This window comes from Coturnix japonica, chromosome 4, assembly GCF_054131305.1.
Source record: "Coturnix japonica strain WE chromosome 4, WE-NBRP24, whole genome shotgun sequence".
In the NCBI taxonomy this organism is placed as follows: domain Eukaryota; kingdom Metazoa; phylum Chordata; class Aves; order Galliformes; family Phasianidae; genus Coturnix; species Coturnix japonica.
The window spans coordinates 27,391,321-27,414,502 of record NC_140666.1 but is presented as its reverse complement, the minus strand read 5'-3'; the positions used below and the strand labels follow the sequence as shown (position 1 = coordinate 27,414,502).

Sequence of the window (23,182 nt, the reverse complement as noted above, 5' to 3'; positions counted from 1 at the left end):
CATTTACCAAGACAGAACTGAGAGCACTCTATGTGCTGGGCACACATTAAAAAAAGTAACAATTTCAATTTATCAGAAAGGCCACACATTCAGTCTTACAGATGGAAACGTAAACATCAGTGACTATTTTGCAAGGACTCTAGACGCAGAGTCAGCACTAAACGGGAAGCGTAAAGACGCCTTTAGCACAATGCAGAGGGTTCGGCGTTACCCCACCCCTTTCGATTCACCTGGGACGCACCTGGCCCCAGGCCGGAAGCTCAAGCCCACTTGCCCAGGGCCGCAGCCACACGATACCCTGGGTATGTTATATTTTCCATTCTATAGCTGCTTGCCATGCGACCTCTCCTTAGGCCAGCGGGAGACCTCACGGATTCCCCAGCACCAGCTGCACTTCCCACTTACTCAATTACCTATAAGACTGCCTCTCCCGCACCATCCGGAGGGTCATTTCCATCCCCCTCGCAAAGCCCCAAGCCAACCCGGATCACCGACATAGGGGCTCCGCCGCACACAACCGAGCCCGGTGCCCCCTCGGTTCGGCCCAGCCTCGTGCAGCCCCTACCCCTCAGCCACCCGCCCGGCCCCGCCGCCGCCGAGCGCTGTCCGAGGTGCTGACAGGGCCGCCGCGCCCGCCCCACCCGAGGAGCCTCCACTGGCGGGGCCCACGCGGCCGCAGCCCCGCGCTCACCGCCACGCACGATCGCGTCCGGGCCGGAGCCGAGCGGAGCGGAGCCGCCGCCGGTAACTCCGCGCTCAGGGCCGGCGGCAGTCGGAGAGCCGGCGGCGGGGCATGGCGAGGAGCGGAGCGGAAGAGCGGCTCCGGCCAGCGAGCCCTACCTCCGGCGATGCTCCGCGGCCAGTGAGCATGTGCGGAGCCACGGCGCGGCGGCCTCGCAGTGAGCATGTCCCGCCGCCCGCACATGGGCACTGCGCGGCCGGGCTCGGGAGGGAGGGGTAGCGTGCTATCAGCGGTGGGTAACCGTGTTCTGCTAGTGCTCAGGATGGGCAGGAGCAGGACGGTGTTGTTGCAGAGGGGCATGGAATCACAGAACAGCTTGGGTTGGAAGGAACCTCAAAACCCACCCAGTCCCAACCCCTGTTGTGGGCAGGGCTGCTCCCCATCAGCTCAGCTGCCCAGGGTTCCATCCAACCTGACCTTGAGTGCCTCCAGGGATGCGGCACCCAACACTTCTCTGGGTGGCTGTACCAGGGCCTCACCTCTGCATGAAAGCTTTCCTCCTAAAATCCAATCTTATTCTCCCCTCTTTTAGCTTAAAACCATTCCATTTTTTCTTATCACTGTCTGCCCGTGTTCATCCTTCCTGACTTTGTGTTCTACGAAGCAGGAGCTGTGCTTATGCTTCATGCTTGTATTACAGATAGCCCTTTGGCCTAAATTTTCAAGCAGGCAGAGATTGCTGCACAGTTAAGTAGCCCTAGGTCATCAAATGTCCACCCCACACTGTAGTTCAAAGGCATAATCTCCATCTGTCTCACATTCCTTTTAGCAGTCAAGCCACATAAAACTGTCTGTTCCCAGGTCTTCCAGTTTTGCTTTCCAACACTGCCACTATACGCTGCCAGAGCTTCTATCCATGCTATAATGAAAGAACAGCACAACCTGAAGATGCACAAACCACTCCCAACCATCCCTTGACACAGCTCCATGCCATTCCCTCACGCCTTGCTGTCACAGAGAGCAGACCCTGGAGCTGCATCCACCATGAGGCCTCCCCTCAGCCCTCTCTGCTCTGGGCTGAACAAACCAATGGGACCTTGGCTACTCCTCATACACCTTGCCTTCCAGACCCTTCGCCATCTTTGTTGCCCTTCTTTGGATGCTCTGCAATATTTTTAAGCTTTTCTTATATTGCAACAACCAAACCTATATACAGTGCTCAATCTCTTCCTTTGCCTGATAGCAGTGCTGGGTCTGATGCACTCCAGGGTATGGTTGGCACTTCTGGCTGCCCAGGCACACTGCTGACTCAAGATAATACTCAGATGATAATTCCAAGGTCTTCTAAATTAGCTGCTGTAAACTATACTTATAGTGCCACAGATGTGTGTACGTGTGTGTATCAACATATGTGCATGCAGATGGGAAAGCGCTGTCATAGTCAGGTCATCTGAAGGTCACAGGTCTCTCAAGATGTAGTTTTTGAGCTCAAACACAGGAACTTGCAAAATTAAACAAAGCAAAGTTGTTTCCTGAAACAGCAAAACCCAGAGGCTTCTTACAACACTCTCCACAAGCAGAAATAAAAGGTAGAGGAAGCTTAGTTTTAAAAGCCCTTCTGAAGTTTATCTCAGGAATAGAAACCAAGGTGTTACAGCTGCTCTATGACTGGCATTAAGCACATTTGGGACTGGGTGCCTACTGATTACAGTTTCCATTTTTCTGCATTTTAATTATGTTACTGGAGATAAGGACATAAAAAATAAGAAAGAGATCTGCTTCAGATGTGAGGATGAATGTGGTTTGCATTAAGAAAGCATTACTATGGAAGAGAAGCATAAGCACCTCCAGCATGCGGTAGTAGCAGCAGCAGAGCAACAAATCACTCTGAGCACTACTGCAGCAGGGCAGGCTGTCTGCACTGTGCTTCTTGCAGCACTGAGCCTGGCTGCTTTGCAGCTCATTCTGTGCACAGATTGTGAAACTGCCTCCTTTGGGGTTTCTGCAAACCCTCTGGTGTTTGCAAGTACGTCCTTCTGCAGGCATAGGTACATACTTAAAGGTGAGTGATAACTCACCAGGACAAAGCATAAAATAGAAATTAATGCCATCCACCCCCTGGAGTTGTATAAAATAAGAGTATATGGCTGATGTCTTCCTGTGGCTAATAAAAGTGGGATATATGAATGCTTTGTTAAGTTATCTAATGTACGCAATATCTTTGTGTCCTGCACCTCACAAATAATAGCAAATAGTGCAAGAAATACTTCAATAACTCATTGTTTTTAAATGCACCTAAATGAAATAGGTGTCAGTTCTGCCCACTCTACTGCCTCACTCAGAGCTGCCAGAAGAAGCTGGCGCTCTCACTCACAAGATTCTGAAGGACAGCCCATGTTTCATTCTGGTGTTGCTGGTGTTGCACTGCAGTGCCAGTAGAAATCTTATTAAAGATACAGGACATTAGTAAAAGTTTTACTAATAAATAAATGTATAAGGGCAACGCCAGCCCTCTCTCTGCGTCTGTTGCATTATTAAAATAGAGGAGTGGACCTGGGTATCTTTTCTCTGTGTACAACTGCTGCTGCATCTGCTGTTGGGAAAATTTGACTGTGCTTATTTCTCTGATTCAGAAGTGATCCCCAGGCATTCCTGATCTTACACATTATCCTCAGCTCTAGAAAACAGTTCTAAACCATAGGTAAAATATAACAATATCTTCCCTAGTGACCAGCCCAAGGATATTAGGGAGCCTTTATTTTGCAGTAGCAGAACTTTGCTAGTTCCACTAGTAGTAAAGTAGGAACTTTACCAGCTCTGCAGTAAAGTAGAGCTTTAGTAGAGGAGAAATTGTGACTGAAAAATAGAGCTTCTAACATCAAGTAACAAACAAAATGTTATTAAAGCATTTATCAAGCTTTTTTTCAGGAAACTGAAACTGTGTTTTTAAATTCCTAACAACAGAAGAACCCATATTGTAGCTTTCAGATTAATTCACTTAAAAAAACCAGTCAGCCACAAGACCCATATGGATAGTAAATCAGGTTTCATTAGCTTTGGTGGTCACAAAAGTTGTCTTGGTTCACTGTACAGTTGGAACAGTACAAATATAGTTGGAAATAAAAAGCCAGACAGTGACTAAGGAAAAGGACTCACCAACTCCAAGGCCTTCAAGATAGGGGCTTGTCAATGTCAAGGATCACCACAAGAACTCCACAAAGGAGCAATCTCCAGAAAGAGATGCTGCCTTAGTGGTGGTCAGCCCTTAAATGGGATCTGGGAGAAGTAGAGTCAAGCTGCACCCCTTCTAGGATCACAGCTGAATTACCTTCACCTGTGCTCCTGCAGCTGACTCATTGCTTGCCTCAGATGGTTAATCAGAGGTTCAGGCTGTGATCAACCGTTTCCCTTACAGTTTGCAGTTAGGAGTGTTTTTATTTCAATATCACTTCTTCAGTGTCACAGAATACTGAAGGCTGCTGGAATCTCTTTCTCCTGCTTTCTTTTTATATAGATATGTATATGTCTTTTACATAAAGAAGTACATATCTTTATGGCCTAATAAGATCTAAGAAAAATAGGCAAAACAGGACTTTGGTATCCGTGACCAGGACTGTGAAAGATATGTGATTTCTGAAAATACTGGTGATTTTAATTCCATTTTGAAAAACAGACACTTTAAGCAGCAAACCCAGCTTTGAACAAAATAACAAACAGACAAATAAGCAGACAAAAGATGATATAATCTGTCCTCCTTCATGTTCCAGTCCCTCATCTCTCCTTGGTACAGACAGTACAGATAATTCTTGCAGGATGGATCTGAATGCTGGCAAATTCCAACTGCTATGCTTTGGTGATCTAAAATGAGGACTTCTGGGAGAGCTGTGCGTGCACTCTTAAAATTGAATGAAATAGCAATTGGAAATGTGTGTACCTTGAAACATGATATTGCTGGTAAATATAAGAAGGCCAATGTATGTTAGGCTTTATGTATTTGATAAAGAGTTTGTCAGAACAGCCATGGCATATATTGATTATAATAGACATAATCGTACTAATGCTTGTTTTTTACAGGAAGCGACCACGTGTCTTATCGCTATTGTGAGTATTGAGAAAATTGGGTCAAGTAAGATGCCCAAAACACATGTTCCTTGCAGGAATATTCATTTTATTACTTGAATTTCCAAGGTAGCTAGCTATGCCTTTGCTGACAGATCACCACATGCCCACCACTGTTTAACTGTGTATGTTACCCAAATTCCTCTGCTCTGTTATTGATAAAAATGAATGTACTGTAGCAGAGTGACCCCAATGCTGAGGAAAAAAAATCACCAATAAAAGAACAGAGTACATGTCCTGTAATCACTGGAAGGATTGGTCAACAACAAAAGCAGAAGTAAATTAGCATACAAATGTCCATGTGTCACATGGACAACTGAAACTGGAAGATATGAGTAGTAAGTAGCTGTTGATTCCAGGGTTTTGTAGTATAGTCACCTAAAACATTAAAGTTTAATCACTGGAGCTAATAAGATTTTCATTACTCATAGCAGTGGGTTATAAGAAATAAATATATAGATTTCAGTGTAATAAGCCATCTCCAAAGAGATTAATTTCATAGTTCCAATTGTGCAAATAAATCTAGGAACTAGTACTAATTATATTGCTATGGGAAATTCTGCATGTTTCTAAATCTCAGCTTCATCAGCATGAGAAATTTATTAACTGTCAAAAAACACCTCTCTTTGCTTTGGAATGTTTTACTAGTGGCACTGAAGTAACTTTAACCTTTTATGCCTTGTAGCACCCACAGTGCTGTGGGAAAAAGAAAGACATTATGAACACAAGACCTGGCAGATGACTAAACAAGCCTGGTAGCTACTTGCACCAGATGTAAACACGCACGAGGTGCCTGGCTCCTACAGGTGACCAAGGGGTTGTAGCGTGGGTATAAAAGGTTGTGAGCACCTACAATAAACGTCTTTGTCCTGCACCATCAAGGGAGCCCATGTCTATCTCACCACACAGTGCCTTAAAACAAAAGCTTTTCACACAGTCATGTACTCATTGAAAGACCAGCAAAGTCTCTCTTTAGAGCTATTAAGGCTCATTTTCTACATTCAAGATAGTCTTTTGGAAAATCCAGAAAGACTGTCACACCCAGTCTTGGGCAAAAGTTTTAATAAGTAATAAATAAAAATACCTGTTTGTATGCAACCACACTCACGTTTTTCAGTGAAACTGTTTAACTGTGTAATTAATTGGCTGAACACGCTTTATGCCAAGTTCTTTCATGGATTATACGGTCATTTAATAATTGAGATGCAAGTCAGTGGGAAGAAGGATTAGTCTGTCAGCTTTAAAGTGCTTAGAATGAGTGTTTGTTCATGCACAAATGGTAGACGTAAATGACTTGTGAGGAGTTAATGCATGAATAATAATTGTTATCAACATGCTACAGGCATGAACTGTGTGCCTCGTGAATAACTACTGCACCTATGTGTGCACAAATCAGTGGAAGAATTGAAAAGAATCTTGAACAGGAAGACAGGTATTATTGAAATGTCATTCAACACTGCTGTGTATTTTCTGCAACACAAACACTTTCTACGGACACTTACTGCATACAGTGTGCTACACAGGATTAAGTATCCGTCTTTATTTTCTCTGCATATAATATCAAAAGAAAGAAGAAGCATATACCTGAGAATGCAAGCCCAGGCAATTACAGCTAGTAGGAGTTTTAAGTGTGACTTAGGATTCCTCCTGGCTGACTATGCTGGGAAGATGTTTGTGAGGAAGAAACTGAGCATCCCACAGTATAACATGTAAATTTGCTTTTCACCAAGCACAGTGCGTGCACACTGCCTAAATCACACTCCTGATGTGCTTTACCATATTACTCTAAACTTAAATTCTTCTTGATTTGCACTCAGTCTGAACAGCTGTCAGCTACCTGCTAAACATATGGTGCTAATGACCCTCAGGGTAAATTTCTTACAATCCACAAGATGCTGACTTGCAGTCTCTGTAACAGTTCTAGCACACTGTCACTGTCTTACAAGGAACTATGTCTAGCTGAGGCTTCAGTTCCAAACAGGACTCGAGCCCCAAAATTCATCATGTATATACTACCTAAAGCAAATGGATAGTTTTTGTTTCCATTCTGTTTCAGCAGAATCTCAGTATAAAGAACATAGTTTGATTCTTTGTCTAAAAAACTTGTATTCTCTATGTCTGTGCTATAGTCAGTCGTAACTTAGGATATGTTTCCTCATCCAGATTCAGGAATTCGTGGAAGGTACACATGATAATAAACACAGTTTATAAGTGAATGTCTGTGCTTTCACACTTAACACCAGTGTGAAGTATTCATATTGATTAAAGAACCTCCCTTAGTAGATCTTCAAAGATGCAGTTAAATGTACTCTGAAATTAAATATCTGCTTTTTTTTTTTTTTCCCCCTTTATTTTTTTCCAGAAAACTTAGAGAGCTGATGATACCAGATTGCCAGGTTGCTGGACAAGTAGCAAAGCTAAGACTATAATGTTAGAGGCTCTGCTATTCATCCATCAGGAGAAGTCCTGAGTACATTCTGCAAGAACAGTTCGCTGAGGCACCAGTGCAGGTATATGACACAATATTTAAAGAGATATCTTTCAAGAAGATAGAAAGTTGGAGAAAATTAGGGGTTGGAGAAATCACCATTGCATTAAACCTCTATACTGATCGTGCTTCTGAGAGATCTGAATACAATTAAATACACAAGAAAGGTCATGTCATCTTAGTTTGAAAAACAAATTTCAGAGCATTGATTATGAATATTGGTACCAAGCTATTACACTGCATTTTATTACTCTACATTGTTCTACCAATGATTAGTAATTTCCAAAATGGATACTTCTAAAGATATCTTACCCAGAAATCTCTGGAGAAATCCACTCATCCTCCAATGACACCTTTTTATAGAAGCAAGTATTTTATACATTACATCCCAAATATGCACTGTAAATGCTGTAAATGATACACCTCACAGCAAAATTAATTCCCATTAAAAATAAAGTTCAAGGAGCTGTGGCGAAAGCTCTTGTACTTCTATTTGTATGGCTAACAATACAAGTTGTGAAAGTCTGTATTTCTGCTCTGTAACAGATTTCATCCTTTCCAGTCTGTACAGAAACTGTTACTACCCCAACACCAAACTCATTTTTCTTAATGGGCTCAATCCACTGTCAGTGAAATCAATGAAGTGCATTTTTCATCAGTCTTAATGGGATCTGGACAGGGGCCTATGTTTCTAAATAAAGCTGAATACTGCTCAGATTCTGTATTCAGTTATACTCATGTGAACTGGAAATCAGCCAGTTGTCAATTTCTTTTTTCTTTCTTTCATTTTCTTTTGTGTTTTGCAGTAGAAAAAAAATCTTACTTCATTAGGGTGAAAAGGGTAGAATAGCAAGATTACAGGGATGAAAGTTGCAGTCCTCTTTTCAAGTGATGTTACACTTGATCTATATGCCATAGCTCAAAAGGAACTTTATAAATTATCCCAAGTTCGGCATCTTGAATAATTTACAGCAGCCTTAGGCTTGGTGTGACTTAAATTCAGCTGCCCAGATATTAGAAGAGACTTCTCTGTTACTGACTATTGACTAAGTATAACAACATTCAAACTATACATCTTACGTGGCACCTATGTCGGCAGCAGGGAATGTGAAGTAAAGCTATCACATCTGTTCTATTCACCCCTTACCCTCAGGGATTTCCCTTCATTTATTTGCTTTGGCAAAGTAAAGACATTTTCGCAGTCTCTGGCATCTTTATATATCTGAAGATATAACACAATCCCTGATTTTGACATACAGGTGGATTATGACAATGTCTTCTACAGCAGACAGCTTTAAAAGCAAGAATGACAATATGTTTAATTTTCAAATAATGGCAGTTTTCTATGCAACTCTTTACACATACAAATGACAGGAAAAAATATCTATATATGAAAAAAATGTGATTGAGAACACATTGCCAGTCACCTCACTCCAGCTACCTCCAAAAATTGCAAAAAGGCCTGGTGAAATTTCTTTTCTTCTTTATTCTCTGCCAAAATTGCTTCTCATCTTTTGCAAACGTTTAGTCCTCCCATATTGCATCTAGAAAGTCTGACAGTAGGTTTCCTTGCTTTATGAAATTTACTCAATAAGATTAAATTGTTAGCAATAGAGTGATAAAGTGTAGTTTCATTAACTCTCCTCCATCCTTTGCGTTCTTCATTGAAAAATGATGGCTGTCATAAAAAATTTTAGTGTCTCACAGGAAAATTACGGCATTTATGCACTCCATATTGTTAACTCTTTCCAATATATGCAGATACAATGATCACTTTTGACTGTCTCCTGCATAATGTGCAGCTTACAAAATAGGAAAAGATTTTAAAGAAATGACTAGCTTACATGAAAGAGGATATAACAGAAATTGCATTTAAGGTGAAAACTGGTGTAGGAGATGGGAAAAAGAGAGGAGGAAGCCTCCCAGGCTGGCAGGGACTGATTAATCCTGTAATCCTTCCACTCAGCAGAGAGAAATACGTTTTACTACCCTTAAGACCCCTATTTCCCATAGCAGATTCTCTCTGTATTGTTCTGCATTTATCCATTAAAGTGTTCACAAAGCACAATATGCTAAGGACCTTTTTATTTTTTCTTTTTTTATTTTTTTTCCAAACAGGGCTAAACAAAGTAAGATAACAATTAGCCCCTGAAGTATTCCCTTGCTGCACTGTTCCCTGCTCCTGAGCTCACGGGGAACTGCTGTTGGTTTCCATGGAAGTTGTAATCATTGGTGGAGCAGTCAGAAATAGCAGACACAGAGGAAATGACCTTTTCTTCACCACTTTCCGCAGCTTTAGTCCTTTCTACGTGCACAGGCACCCATCTGGTTACAGGCTCATAGCCATGCCCGCCCTAAACTCCATTTGGCCCCACTCACTGCCAGTACCCAGCACTGCTACGTGCCCCTGGCACTGCCCAGAGAGGGGCTTCATTCTAATCTGCCTGGTTCCAGAAGATCAGGTTCCGAAATTTTGGCAGCAAACACAACCTCATTTTAATTATTTGAAGAGGGAGCTGCACTAGGGACTCTGCTGCAACGCTTACTGCTGAATTAGAGAGGTGAGAGCATGTTTGACAAAGCTCCTGGTTTTCAGTTGAGTTTCAAAGGATTGTAATAATAAAAATAAGTGCCAGAAACATCAGTATGAAAAAAATCAGTCTCTTTTCCCCCTCGGGTATTAATCACTATTTAGATAAACCCTGAGCAATAAAGAATTCATACCTTTCCCAGTAAAAGAATGAGAAAAAGTTTGGACAAAAGTATGTTCTAGAAACACTTCCTGAAATATCTGACTACAGGGCTGCAGGCTGAGAAAGATCTTTTCCGGCAGTTGTCACAATGGTGATAAGTTATGTCACTGACATACAGAATGGGAGTTTACCAGTTCAAGTTACTGAACTGTCTAACTTCTGTCTTGCATAGAATATAAGGAGAAACTAGGTTCCATTGAGAAATAAGTCATATTCAGGCAAAAAGCATTACTGCTTGGACTGTCATCCAGGCTGCTAGATTTTCCCACTTGCAAGATCTGTTTTTCATCAGCTAACTGAATTCTGTGTATTCTATGTATTAATCTATGTATTTGAGGCATTAAGCTTACCCCTTCTTCCTATTCAAAACAACAATTTTTACTTCTTTTTGTTTTCCACAGGAAAAAAAAGTGATGAATGATCCAAGACCCCACAAGTAACAAAGCTTTACCATACGGAAATTGTATCTCATGCTAGTGATTTCTAGTCTGTAACATTTTCACTGCCACGTGATTTAGCTACACACTTTCCCTGTTTTGTAAGGTAAAAATGGCCTTGAAAAAATGACAGCGATGGGCATATCCATTATGAAACCTAATTTCATGTATCATTACTTATTCTCTTTATTCAAAAGCTCATACAATCAAGAGAACAGCTTCAGGTGATAGGAAAATTTGAAGTATCTGTTTTCCCTATATTTTACTGACTATCTTTAACTGAGATCACATCACTAGTACTTTTTTTAAAGAAATCAGTGCTTAAATTCTACTGGGATGTGTTCTTTTTTAGCAAAAAATAGTAACAAAATCACTCCAGTTATGCATGCGTTTTAGAAATCTTCATTGGCATAAACCTTAGGTTTTAATTTATAGTGGAGAGAAGTATAATCTGTGATTTCTGTTACTCTGGAGGCTGGCTGACTTTGTGCTAAATAGTAGTTGTGTACAAAGCAGTCCACTCTAGTATTATTATTGGTGTTGGAGCTGGTGCCAAGCATGATCTTCAGTCTGAACTGAAGTGTTGTGAGGGACTTCAAGGAAATTCTGCCAGGAGCCTTTTATAAGCAAGTTGCAAAGGTACATCATGAAAGGAAAAAGGCGTGAGAAAAACAAAAACACTGGCAAAATTCACATTACTATCGACTAAAATCACATGTACTCTTGATAACCGTGCACATACTCTACATTTCCCTGCTTTTACTACTGAATTCCTGCAGCACTATGTTTATAAAAGTCTTTATTATTTACTTTCAGGTTGTAAAAGAAGAAAGGATTAAAAAAAAAACATCAAAAAGCAAAAGAAATCACCCAGCCATGTTTTCCCCTGCAGAAGAAACACCAACCACGTAAAGCCTCATGAAAGTTCATCATAAAAGCTAAGAAAAAAACCCAAAATCAACAAGGATTACTCGAAAATGTAATTGCTTAGCCTGTCCAGAACTGCCAGCAGCAGTTTCCTCTTCAGGCAATTGACTTACCCAACCCTTCAGAAATTTCCTGGTCCACAAGATTTTTCGGAAGCTTTGTGGAAAAAGAAAGAACAACAAAAAAGCATTGGGTTTAGTCAGTTTCCTTAAGACTGAATCACTTCACAAGAACTCAGACTAAACAACTGTAAACGTTACTAAAAGTGAATTGGTTTATCCCTGAAGAGTAATAAAAACAGACAACCAGACAGGAAAACTTGTTGGAAACAACCTCTTAGATTTTCAACCCAAGGGAAGATTCAGATATCAGCTGAATATGTTTCTATTAGTAGAAATGGCACTGCAGAACTTTTATTTTTTTCCTACTTATAGATTTCTTGTAAGTTTTCAGAGATCCTCAGTGGTATAAAATCTTTCAAGGATTCCTTTTCTAAATTGAATACTATATTTACAATTGTGATAATTTAGATTTTTAAGTGTTTTTGTGACTAGAAGTATAAATTGTGTTTTTTAAAAGGGTTTTTAAATTAACACACAAAAGAGAGGGAAGGTATTCTGTGAGACTACACTGACTCTACATTTACTGCTCTGAGTATGTGCCCATCCTCAGGGCTGACCCTGCTGTTGCTATTTACATTAACGAGCTCAGATAGACTTTAGCACTGAAGGACTATGTGTCTCCAGGGCTGGATCGCATACCTATTTATAGGAAGTAATTAATATTTGAAGGGAAGATGAAACTTAACAAGTAACTATCCAAAGAGTTGCATAGGATTAGATGAGAAAGGTGGGCTCCCATCACAGCAACGTTTATAACTGGTCAGCCTGTAATCTATTTTGGAACTTTAGAGCACACAGTACAAATCACATCCATAGTATCAGACCTAAGTCATATGAGACTAATTTTATGAGGTTCAATAGAGAGGTCTATAGGGAATAAGACACATGAATTACCTTCCATTTAAAATGTTAGATTAGTTTCAGACATTCTCCAATAAGTGATTGTAAACTAGTAGTTTATATTTCAAGAACTCTGAGATTCTTCTTAGTTTTCAAGCCTGTAAACACAAAAACAACTGAAATGTCCCTTTGTAGCCCAGAATGTCTAAAAGAGCATTATTTTCACCTAGCAGAGACTTAAAGACCTTCAAGCATGGAAGACACCTCCACAGTGCTGCGTAACAGGAAAATAACAGAAAGTAACAGAAAAGGCCCTGTCCTACAGCACTCAAAGCCCAATAAACACCAAGGATCATTTTCAGTTTTATTATTTTAGCAAGTTTTTAGGAATATTGCAGATGAGCAAATAGCTTTCCTTCATAAAGAGCCGAGGGAGATGATACACACATTTCTTCTCTGGAGGGTTAGCCATGTGGCAGCTGACAGAAAGCACTATTAGGTGTGGCCTTAGCTTTGTGCTTAGACATAATAGACATAAACACATGCAGAAACATTTGCTTTCAACTGTGTGCTCCCAAGTGGTTTTTGTTGTTTTCTTCATTACTGCCATTTGCTACCTCCTATATTATTGAAAAGATGTTAGGTTGTATTTATGCAAATAAAATTATAATAAATGAGGTAATATCCTGCCAGCAGCTTGTGAACATAACTAAAGCTAAACTTGTATATTTAAATTAAAAGTGCCTTATTCTGATTCAAGTCTGTCAAGTTCAACCTGTTAAATGTGTCTGTAGGACTTTAAAATATATCAGTTTGGAGAGACAAGTCTGGTGCTATATTATATGTAGGATTTTCATTTTAACAAATATTTGACATTGTGGTTTGAAAAACACAAATTTCATGCTGGCATTTTGCATGACAGACTTAGCTAATCTCTCCTTCTGACTTCTCATTCTTCTCCCCAGAGCTGCAGAGCCATCAGCAGATGATGGTTGGTTGAGCTGTAGTAGGTGCTGCTCCTTAAAAAGCATTTTGAATAAATTTTGTTTTTCTTTAAACTTCAAGGTCTTTTCTTGCTTCTCGTGCTTTAAAAGCCTATTGCAGACTTCCTGTCTACCTGCCACAGGCATTTGATTATAGCTTTTCCACCCATCTGAAGTATAATGAAATTCCTGCTCTGAGAGTAGCCGGTTGTGAAACGAAGGAAGAAAACAAGCTATTGTTCAGCCTGGAAGTGGCTGGGGCCAAGAACAACAAAGATTCCTCTGCTGCCATTTCTGTCACCTACATTCACGCTCTTTCCTATTCCACTTTGCAATCATATTTGGAATGCAGGTCTCCAAAACACATAAATAGAGATAAAATTGGAGGGCCAGCACTGACAGACGGAGGTCAGGGAAAGCTCTCTTGGCAGACAAGGCAGAATGGGAACAAATAAGAGTAAACAGATTACATAACAACAGTTTTTCCTAAAGTCATTATAGCAACACAAGGAAGAACCGAGACATTTAGTCAGTCAGCCTTTCTATAAACAAATAGGTAGTTTAATTTTAGATGCTATTTCTTCCCGTGGTTCAGTTTTAGGTGGCTCTCACACAGACCACCTGAGAAAGACGGTTTCTCTCAGTCCCTCTTTTATTTTTTCCTGGCTCAAAGTTCACTTTGCGAGGCCTTTTTGGTGATAAGACTCTAACTGACAACTATCTAACTGACAGTTACCTATGGGGGTGAGTGATGGGTGTCACCGTGCCACAGTACCTCTGCTTATGATTGTAAAGATAAGCAGAAGCAGGACAAGCAGTCCTTTTCAGGGGTGCGGCTTGGAGGAGCTGACCACTGCAAAAGGCGATAATGTTTGAGCATGGCAAGCAAGGTGCCACTCCCTGCTGGTTTATCTGTTGGGTCAGGTATGTCACATTGAGAGAAAAGAAGAACTGAGAAATGGGGGATAAAGGGCCCTCACTAAACTAAGGACTTTGGAGAAGAACTCCCAAAGAAAAGAAACATTCAGTGGAAGAATTTTCTGAGGGGAAAAAACCTCTTAGGAAGAATGCTCCCCCCACCCCCCTGGCCCTACTTGATGTGAAGCTTCCTGGCCTCTTCCCATCCCCTGCAGTGTTTGGATAAGTTCCTGAGATCAGTGCACATAATACGAACCTTGCTGGATCCACAGTGGTGACTCTCTCTGTTGTTTTCTTCAAAGACTCCTTGCTTTTATTTCCTATCTTTTTTCTGTCTCCTGTTTTACCTTCCCCATATCGCTAAGCAACTGCCATTTGTGATAAACTGGATAAACTGGTCAGGCTAACATTTGACCAGTTGCATCTTAATCTTGCTGTTGGGTATACATATATTAAAAGAACCTCCTCTCCCTCCTATAAATTAGAGAAAGACACCTTCTCCTCAGGAAGAAGAGTTCAAGGAACATTTCTGAATGCAAGAAGAGTGAAAGAGTAAAAAAAAAAGTTCACTTAATCCTGTAAAGTAGTCTGGTTTGAAATAGTGAGCTATGAGCAAGAGGAGGACCAGGACTTTCTTTTTAATAGTGATGTACTGAACAAGGCTAGTACCAGAGCCAGATAAGCTATGTCCCATATAACTCTTAATTCACCAGGAAATGTATATTTTGTAGTCTTATATTTTTCTATTACAGACTCAAAAATCTGAGGATTTGAATTACATAAGCTGGAAGCGTGCAGTAAAACACTACAACTTGTATAAAATATCTTCACATACAGTAGAACAAATTCAGGAGTAGAAGCTGAGGAGCCACTATCCTTCTCCCTGTATGCAGAACAAGCCTATTTCTACTGAGGCATTTTCATCTCACAGGCCTAGCATTAGAAATAAAAGACTTTGTACTGATAACATCCTTCTCCTTTTTCCTACTGTTTAGCGGCATCACAAAGGCAGAAAAAAATAAATGTATTTGAGAGAAAAATAGTTTGGTTTCTTCAAATAACAAAGTAAGATTATCTGTTGCATCACAAGCATATGCATTATTCCTTTACTTGATTTCTGGAATAGCCCCCTTGGGGCAACTAAAATCAAGACACTAAAACTTACATCTGAACCCAACACTTAAGGGTCAGTAGGCAGCTTGTCTCCATGTATGGCACCCAGATGAAATCGTCCCCAGAAGCATTCCCCATACATAGGTTAAGTTATCCCCTAATACAATACAACTTTTTACCAGACACGGCTAGAAAATAATAGACAGATTGCAAATCCAGCTACACAAAAACATTAGGAAAGGCATCTGGGAACTCACTTATAAACTTATGCTCAAGTTCACTAAATTACGTAAAGACTGCCACTGTGTCTCAGTACAATTGGTTTTCAGGCACAATTCCATCATGTCCAAAAGAGAAGTAAATGCATTTTCTGGGCATTTTACCATCTTGAGGCAAGAAGGTAAAAAAAAAATATATATATCTGCCTATCACATCTATTAGTACTTTCTTTTTACATGTTGATACCATTAGCATGTTTCATATGACCTCATGCTTTATCCAAGGGGTCAACACATAGCTGCAATTATATTTTATGGCTCCTCTGGATACACAGTGATTTCCTTATTGATTCTTTTGGTGAAATTAACACACATACAGACAGAATTTAAGAACACTGTAGTTGGGTACGTAACCATGGATGGAAAGGAAGGAAGTCAGGAGATATTTTTAACACATGCTGAATTGTTGCAAGTGCAGTACTCCAACTGTAGTCACGCTTGACTTGGAGCATAGCAGATTAGAAGTCACACTGCTGGATATTGGTCCAAGCAATTAATACCTTCAAACAAAGGATCATGTTGTATTAGTTTCCAGGATAAGTTTTTCTAGGCAACTCTAAGGAGGCTTACATTTAAGTTTACATTTAAGTTGAATAACTGAGTGTATTTGAAGTTTACCCACATAAGTAAAAAACTATGCAAATTGATGCAGGCTGGAAACCGGGAGGAGTAACCTTTATTCCTCTCCAGCATTTATACCACATTTATCCGCCACGATTACAGTATCTCTTCCTTTAGATTTTTTCCAGGTTAACAAATTATGTTTTCATCCAAAGTGCAGAAGTAGAATAAGGTACAAAGAATATGCTAACAACAGATTTGTAATCCCAGTTTTGTCTGAAAGAGTGATAAAATTGGACCCATTGAGTTTGAAGATGTATTCTCATGTATAATAAGAGTAAAAAAAAAACAAAACCCAACACATCTAGTTTTCTATGTTAATCTGGCTGGCACTACATGCAAATCTGAGAAAAAATAACTACATTATCCTTTGATCTGTATCTTCCAGCTAATTTAGCTGCATCACCACACTTACCAACAGTCTAAACTTGGAGATGTTATTGTGTTATGCTCTACTGGTGTTGCCTTATCCAGGAATACCACCTGACCCAAGTTTTTATGGGATCCATTGGTAGAATTAATGGGAAAATTCCCATATTAGTATTGCATGCAAAGCTACTGACAGAGCACTTCACTGCCAGATTTTGATTCAGGTGTCCAGTTTTGCAGGATCCTCAGCATGTCAGAGCCATTCTTGCTGAGAGTGTCGCCCTTTAGTTCATTTACTAGAATCTTCCTGAGCTAGAAATATGAGCTCAACCATAAACAGTGCTTTGTTCTCAATGTAGGACAAATATATTTTACTGTAAATTGGTCATATAAGCAAGTCATTTATATTTTACACATAGAAAACGTTGACTATATATGCAATTCAAACTTTCCAGGTGTTTCCAATTTCAAAATGCTAAAGAAACATGCATCTAAGTCAAGATTTTTCTTGTAATATAGATGCGTTGTCTTAGTGCTTCTGTCCAAAATGAATTCATGATTCTTAGGAAACCTATGATGGATAAAGGCAGATTTTGCTACTTTGAATCAGCCATGGGTTTTTTAAAGTGTGAAGTACCAGAGCTACAGACTGAGTATGGTTTCAGAAAAGACCTAACTTAGAAAGATGTTGCATTAGTAACAACCAAATAAAATTAGGCATTTTTAAAAGCCTTTAATACTTATTTTATTCTCAGTCTTTCTCCTCCTTCTGTTTAGTATTTAATTCTGAACAGGCCTGCAGGTAATTGTTGTAGATCAAGATACAATTAATGGTAATACTTCTCTTAATATATCTCTAAAGACAGAGTATCAGATTCCTTTTAAATGTGAGAGGGCCTTTTTCCCGAAGGGGAGCAGAAAGTTGGGCCAGTTTGTATTAGTTACAATTCCATTCTGGCAAGTTCAACCATTTCACTCTGGATGTCTCTTTCTAGCCCAAGTAATAAAGACATGTCTGGAAATCCAATTACCATCTCTTGTCTGAAATTTTTAAAGGACTATACTAAGAGAGAGAGAGAGAGAGAGAGAGAGAGAGAGAGAGAGACTCGGAAAGCATATTTAAGAGGTCTTGTTTTTAGAAGTTATTCTTGTATCATTACCATTTAGAGTTCATATTTTAAGTGATGTAATTACCAGTGTAAATACACTACATTCTAGAACTGCTAAGCCAGTTACTGACTTAGCTTTTCTTCTGGCTGAAGCACCAGAGAAAAAATTTACAGGTTTTCTGCACCTCTTCCTGCATTTCTTTGCATCTCAGACTGAATGAGAGTAGAAGCATTCTGTGTCTACCTAGAGGGAAGCAAAAGGCTGCTCTATATTAGCATATTAGTTTTGGCCATACATCTTAGGGAGAATAAAATCAAAAGGGATATATGAGAGTGAAGGTGTGTGACAAGAACAGGTGTGGAAATCCAGGTTTTTGAAAATAGATCTGGAAGGTCAGTTTCAAATCACAGGAGGAAAAAATAAGTTCTTGCTCAGTCAAAACAAAGAGGCACATTTTAAACACAGTATTTACAGTAACAGCTTCATGTGTGACCTCAACAAAAGATCACTGGATAAATAAATTTAAAGAAATGCACTGTGCACAGAAAGTATGGGAAAAAACAAATGAAGGAAAAATCATTCCACAGATAGTAAATTTTACTACATTGAACATTTTTAAGAGCAAAAGTACACAAAAATGGTAGTAGGACTGATATTACATGACTACAAAACCAGAGAATAAGAGAGCTAGGACTCTAATCCCCCCTGTGGCACAAGTGGTAGAAGTGCCGCTCTGCTACACAGGAGGCTCGAATCCAGGGGGGTTGGACTCGATGATCTCTAAGGTCCCTTCCAACCCGCATGATACTATGATGATACTAAGAAGTAGTAGGTGGTCTAACAGTAACATGGTATATGCCCATGAGCTAATAGTATTTCCAGAGTTAGCCTAGTCAGAAGTGTCAAATGGATCTTCCCATGAAGCCTGAAACATCGTTTATTTTCCACCTCTAAGTCTACACGTTGCATTTCTATGGGGATTTTTTTTTTTAAGAGTCATCTTTTATTAGAAAACAGTGAAAAAAAATCAGTCCCTCTCTAATTGCAAGTTACTTTTGAGATCTTCTTTTGACTCAGTGTGAGTAAGACTAGGAATTTCCAGTGCTTTTTTGTCTTTGATTTCCTTACAGTGATCTACAACCAGAAATTCCAGGAAGGTTCCCTATTGGAAACTATGCTTGCGGTGTTTGAAACGCCCTGTGTGGTGAGCCAGCTGGACTCCCTTCGCTTTTGGTTCCTGGACTTGAAGGGCACGTGCAGGTTCAGACTTTCAGAATGGCTGCTCATGGAGGGAGTTTGTGGCATCATCACATTTCTCCTCCTAGAGAGTCTACCTATTGCTGAGAAACTGGACCATATGCAGAACTACTACAGCTGAAAACAAAGGTATACCTACCTACTTGATTTACCAGAGAGGTAAATACAGTTTTACTAAGAAGTTAGGTAAATTACTTCATTTTTGTGAGAAAACACCAATAACAAAACTTAAGTACCCTACTCACATTTGCATCTCTCCTCTAAATACAGGATAAAATAAGATTTGGTCACTCAAATTTGCCCAGTTTCCTTCAACTCCCCCTAAAACACCTTTTCAGTGGAGCACAAGCAGCGAGTTGATGCTTAGGAAGATGAGTTCATTATTGGCTTGGCCTGTTAAGAATGACTGTATCAAGCAGTAGTTATGACACTCCTTTTTCAGACTTCTGGAAAATCCAGCTTTGCTCCCTATTAAATTGTGAGAACATTAGGAGCAACAATTTTTTCTCCTTCTGTATTTGTTCAACTATGCATGATTTTAACATAAAACTGTTAATGTAGAGATGTTAATTATCTATAGCTCATTTAACAATTCTAAGATATAGCTGTAACCAATCTGATCACATCCAGCCCATAACTACAACATAATCAGGTAAGCGACGAATAGTGGGAAAGATAATTATTTGCCCTACGCTGTCTCATGGGTATGTGCTTCAATCACGTTGTTTTCTGAGATTGCTTAAGGAAAATGTTTATTTTCCTAATGCCTTCAGCTACATGTTAGCAAAACTTGCTGATGAAGTTGGGGGAAATTACTAGGAAAGGACAGAATAACTTATTATGTCTGAAGAATAACTGTGAGGCTTAGAAAAATAATTATGAAAGGAAAAAAATAAGAAACTCAGAAAAAGGCATTAATAGGAATTTCTGCTATGAGTCTTTTAGGATGAGGTGCATTAGGGGATCTAAATAGTGGCACAGAGGACTAGCTTCTTACAAGGTTAAAAACCAAAATTAACATTTTAAGCAGTGACAGAAAAGCATTAATAAAAGAAGCAAAAGATTTATCTGGAATACTGTAGTTAACATTCCAGAAAATTAATACTAAAATATATCAGGGAGGTCTTGATAATGCAGGAAGCCTCTTCCAGGTATACATTTCTATGGCTCTTGGCAAACTTTACTGAATAACTTAATTATTTAATAAAAGCCTGTCCAGAAAAACAAGGCCAAATGGATTTAGCCTTCAGACTGAAGTTAGAGAGCAGGCAACACTGATGTTAAAATAACTCTATTTTTCTTACACACCTATTAAGAAAAAAAAAGTTGTTTTCTGAGTTTTGTAAACGTAGTTAAGCTAATTAAATACTAGCCTATCTGGATGATGAATCAAGCATGCTTTGCTCTGTCTCCATCTGATATCACGACTCATGATTGAGGGACATTACAACTGAAGTAAACAATAACAGCTAGCTTTAAACTAGGTACTAGCAGTACTTAAACTTACAATTGTTTCCTTTAATGAGTTCTAAAGGTACTCAAGGTGCCCAGGTCACAGCTTCTGTCTGTTACCATTCTGGACTAAGCATATTGCTGTCTCACAAAAGAACAAGCAAAAGACTAAATGCTTCTCCTGAAAACCCCTCACAAGGAGCCCAGTTTGAAAAATAGTGTCAGTCATTAGAAGCAGTGAAATTGCTTTTAGTAAGTTTTTTGTGATGCCAAGCAAAACTTCATTAAGAACATCAAAAATCATACATAGGAAAAAGTTGAATCACCTGATTGGTCCTGGTATTCCTAGTTATAGAATGCTCCTCCTCAGGAAGTAACCTTCATCCAGGAGAGATTCTCTTGTTGGAGGTTAGCCCCTAAATGAGCCCAGTGAGGGAGTAGACCCACAGACAGTGAGAGAAGCACAGGTGAAATGCTTGCACCTGTGTTTCCTGGGCCAATCAACAGTTCAGGCCCTGACATAACAGTTCATTCACAGATGGTTTTAGGGGATTCTTGGTCTACATCTACACCTGCGATATGGGGGGTGGAGGGGAGAGAGAAGAAAGATGAAATGAAATGGAATATTATTTACTTGTTAGGGCAGTGAAGAGAGGAAATGGAGTTGGGAAATTCTAGTTTGATATTCATTCTCCTCTAATTTGTAGCAGGAAATATGCAGTCCTAGTAAGAATGTGGGTTTAGTATTCCCTTGTCCATACTAAGAAATGAGAACTAGACTGATGGAGCCGGAGCTTCCTTCTTCTCATCCGGTGAGACTGGGATTTGTTACTTAATGTTGTTGTCACTTTAGAAGGCAGTGTAGAGAATGTTCTCATCCTCATAGCCTGTCCAATGGGGAGACGTGATCAGGACACCATCACCTTGAGAAGACATTTAAACTCAGTTTTTCTGTTTACTTAGTACTCAGGCCACAATGTTGGCAGCAGCAGGAGCTTCCTATGGTGCCGGCAAGTCAGAAGTAATCCCTTGTGCTCATCCTGTGTGTGATTCATATCACAGAAGGACATTTGAAGTACAAGGGATGGGCCTAATATACTGAGACAAAGAGCCTGAAAGTTGAGTATTATGGTGTCTGCTTCCTTGAGCCCTTAGATAAAAAACATAGTAGGATAATCTCCTGAATGATTGGTAGATTCATGAATCTTTTGACCTTTCTGCAATTTTCCAGACATCCTTTTGGAAACTTTCCAGTCATTGGAATGTCTTTGTACCCCAAAATACCACAAAGGATTAAGGTGACTGAGAAATCCCCTCTGCAAAGTGAGAGTTTATTTTTAGAAAAACCTTCAGATGTCAGCTTTAATAAGTACATGATGTCTGATCTCCACAGTCACATCAGGATGAAATTTGCAAAGATCTGCTCATCAAGCCAAGTATTTTTAGGAGATTCATAATGAGTTGAGTACTGCAGCAGTTAGGAGCAAAGGCTCCCCTGAATGATGTGTGAGAGGAACTACTACCTAAAATTTGGATTCCTAATAGTACATATTCTCTGAAGAAAATTGCTGTAGGTAAATCCACAAAGACAGGTAGGATTTTCTTTCTGGGAATATCAGATATGCTTGTTTAGAGTTGAAAGTATTTCCACAAAAATAAAGTCTTCCTAGGGGCTAAACTCTCTTTGTTTATCCACATATACATACAAATGCTCAGTGGAAGAGCATTTACCTATACTTTCTACTTAGTGCATCAGTAATTGTGGCCTTCACATACCACACATAAGCCCAGCTCTACCATGTTTCTCAGCCTAAGTTTTGATCTATGCTTCCTACTATGTAGCTTGAATTACCAGGTAAGGCTTTTTGGGGGATTGTATCTGATCATAAAGATATTCTTGAGAGGTACATTCAAATCCTAGTCTAAAGGGCTTTGTAAGTATTGTGAGAAAGGGAGACACTGATTTTTTTGAACTGTCAACTCATTCTTGGAGTCCAAACCTGGAAGATTCACAGCCCCACAGCTTGTCATGCTGCAAAAGTTGGGATTCCACTGAGTTTGTAGGACACAGAGGTGATTCATTATAATAAGCCTGTTTATAGGTGTTGCAGTTGTCCCTCCAGTCACTCTCTTGCTTTATAATTCTTAGTTAAGAAGCCTCGGTCTTCCAATTCACAGATAATCAATGTAGTTTAATATTATCCTAATTTGAAGGCCAATGTGATTCCAAGTAATTAAAATTTCCTAGTTTGTGGGACATGACATCTCTTCACTGAATATTATATTGCTTGTGAATGTGCATGGGGATACACTGTCCTCATTTCAAAGCTGTAAATAAAATAGTTCTAGCTTTAGTAACGTTAGTGAAAGCAAAGTTCTCTACCTTCAGCGGTAAAATTTAAAATGGCATCATTTACTGTCATTCCTCTGAGTTCTGAACAAATGTGCTGAATCACAAAGCTGAGCATTTACTGTAAGATGCTGTTCTTTCCTGCAGCTCCAAGGTTCTGAACAGACCTGCCTTCCGTTCTTTGTTGATGTTACATTTCAGGCTTTTAATCAAAATGCTATTTGTACTACATCATACACTCAAATTTCTGTGAGGCATTTTAAATCAACACTGTTACTTTTAGCAGCTAAGTGTGTAATCTCCTTAAAAAAAGAAAAAAAAAAAAAAAAGCCCAATTAGCTTGTCAGGCTCTATCTGCCATAA

General features: G+C 39.6%; 1 protein-coding gene and 1 long non-coding RNA gene across 5 annotated transcripts in view; one reads left to right on the top strand and one right to left on the bottom strand.

Moving 5' to 3' along the window:
* GLRB (glycine receptor beta) overlaps positions 1 to 3,857 on the bottom strand; it is a 45,359-nt gene extending 41,502 nt beyond the window's left edge. For 2 of the 4 annotated variants that reach the window (XM_015860994.3, XM_015860996.3), the window contains exon 1: positions 692 to 864. The gene's annotated coding sequence lies outside the window, so the exon portion shown is untranslated. Of the gene's footprint in view, positions 1 to 691; positions 983 to 3,838 lie in introns of those variants that run through there. The other 2 variants (XM_032444354.2, XM_015860995.3) reach the window with 2 other exon arrangements.
* On the top strand, positions 231 to 13,375 carry LOC146761002 (uncharacterized). The gene is made up of 3 exons (XR_014945727.1): positions 231 to 302; positions 7,164 to 7,311; positions 11,296 to 13,375. It is a non-coding gene; the product is annotated as an uncharacterized LOC146761002 (long non-coding RNA).
* The last annotated feature ends 9,807 nt before the right edge of the window (positions 13,376 to 23,182 follow it).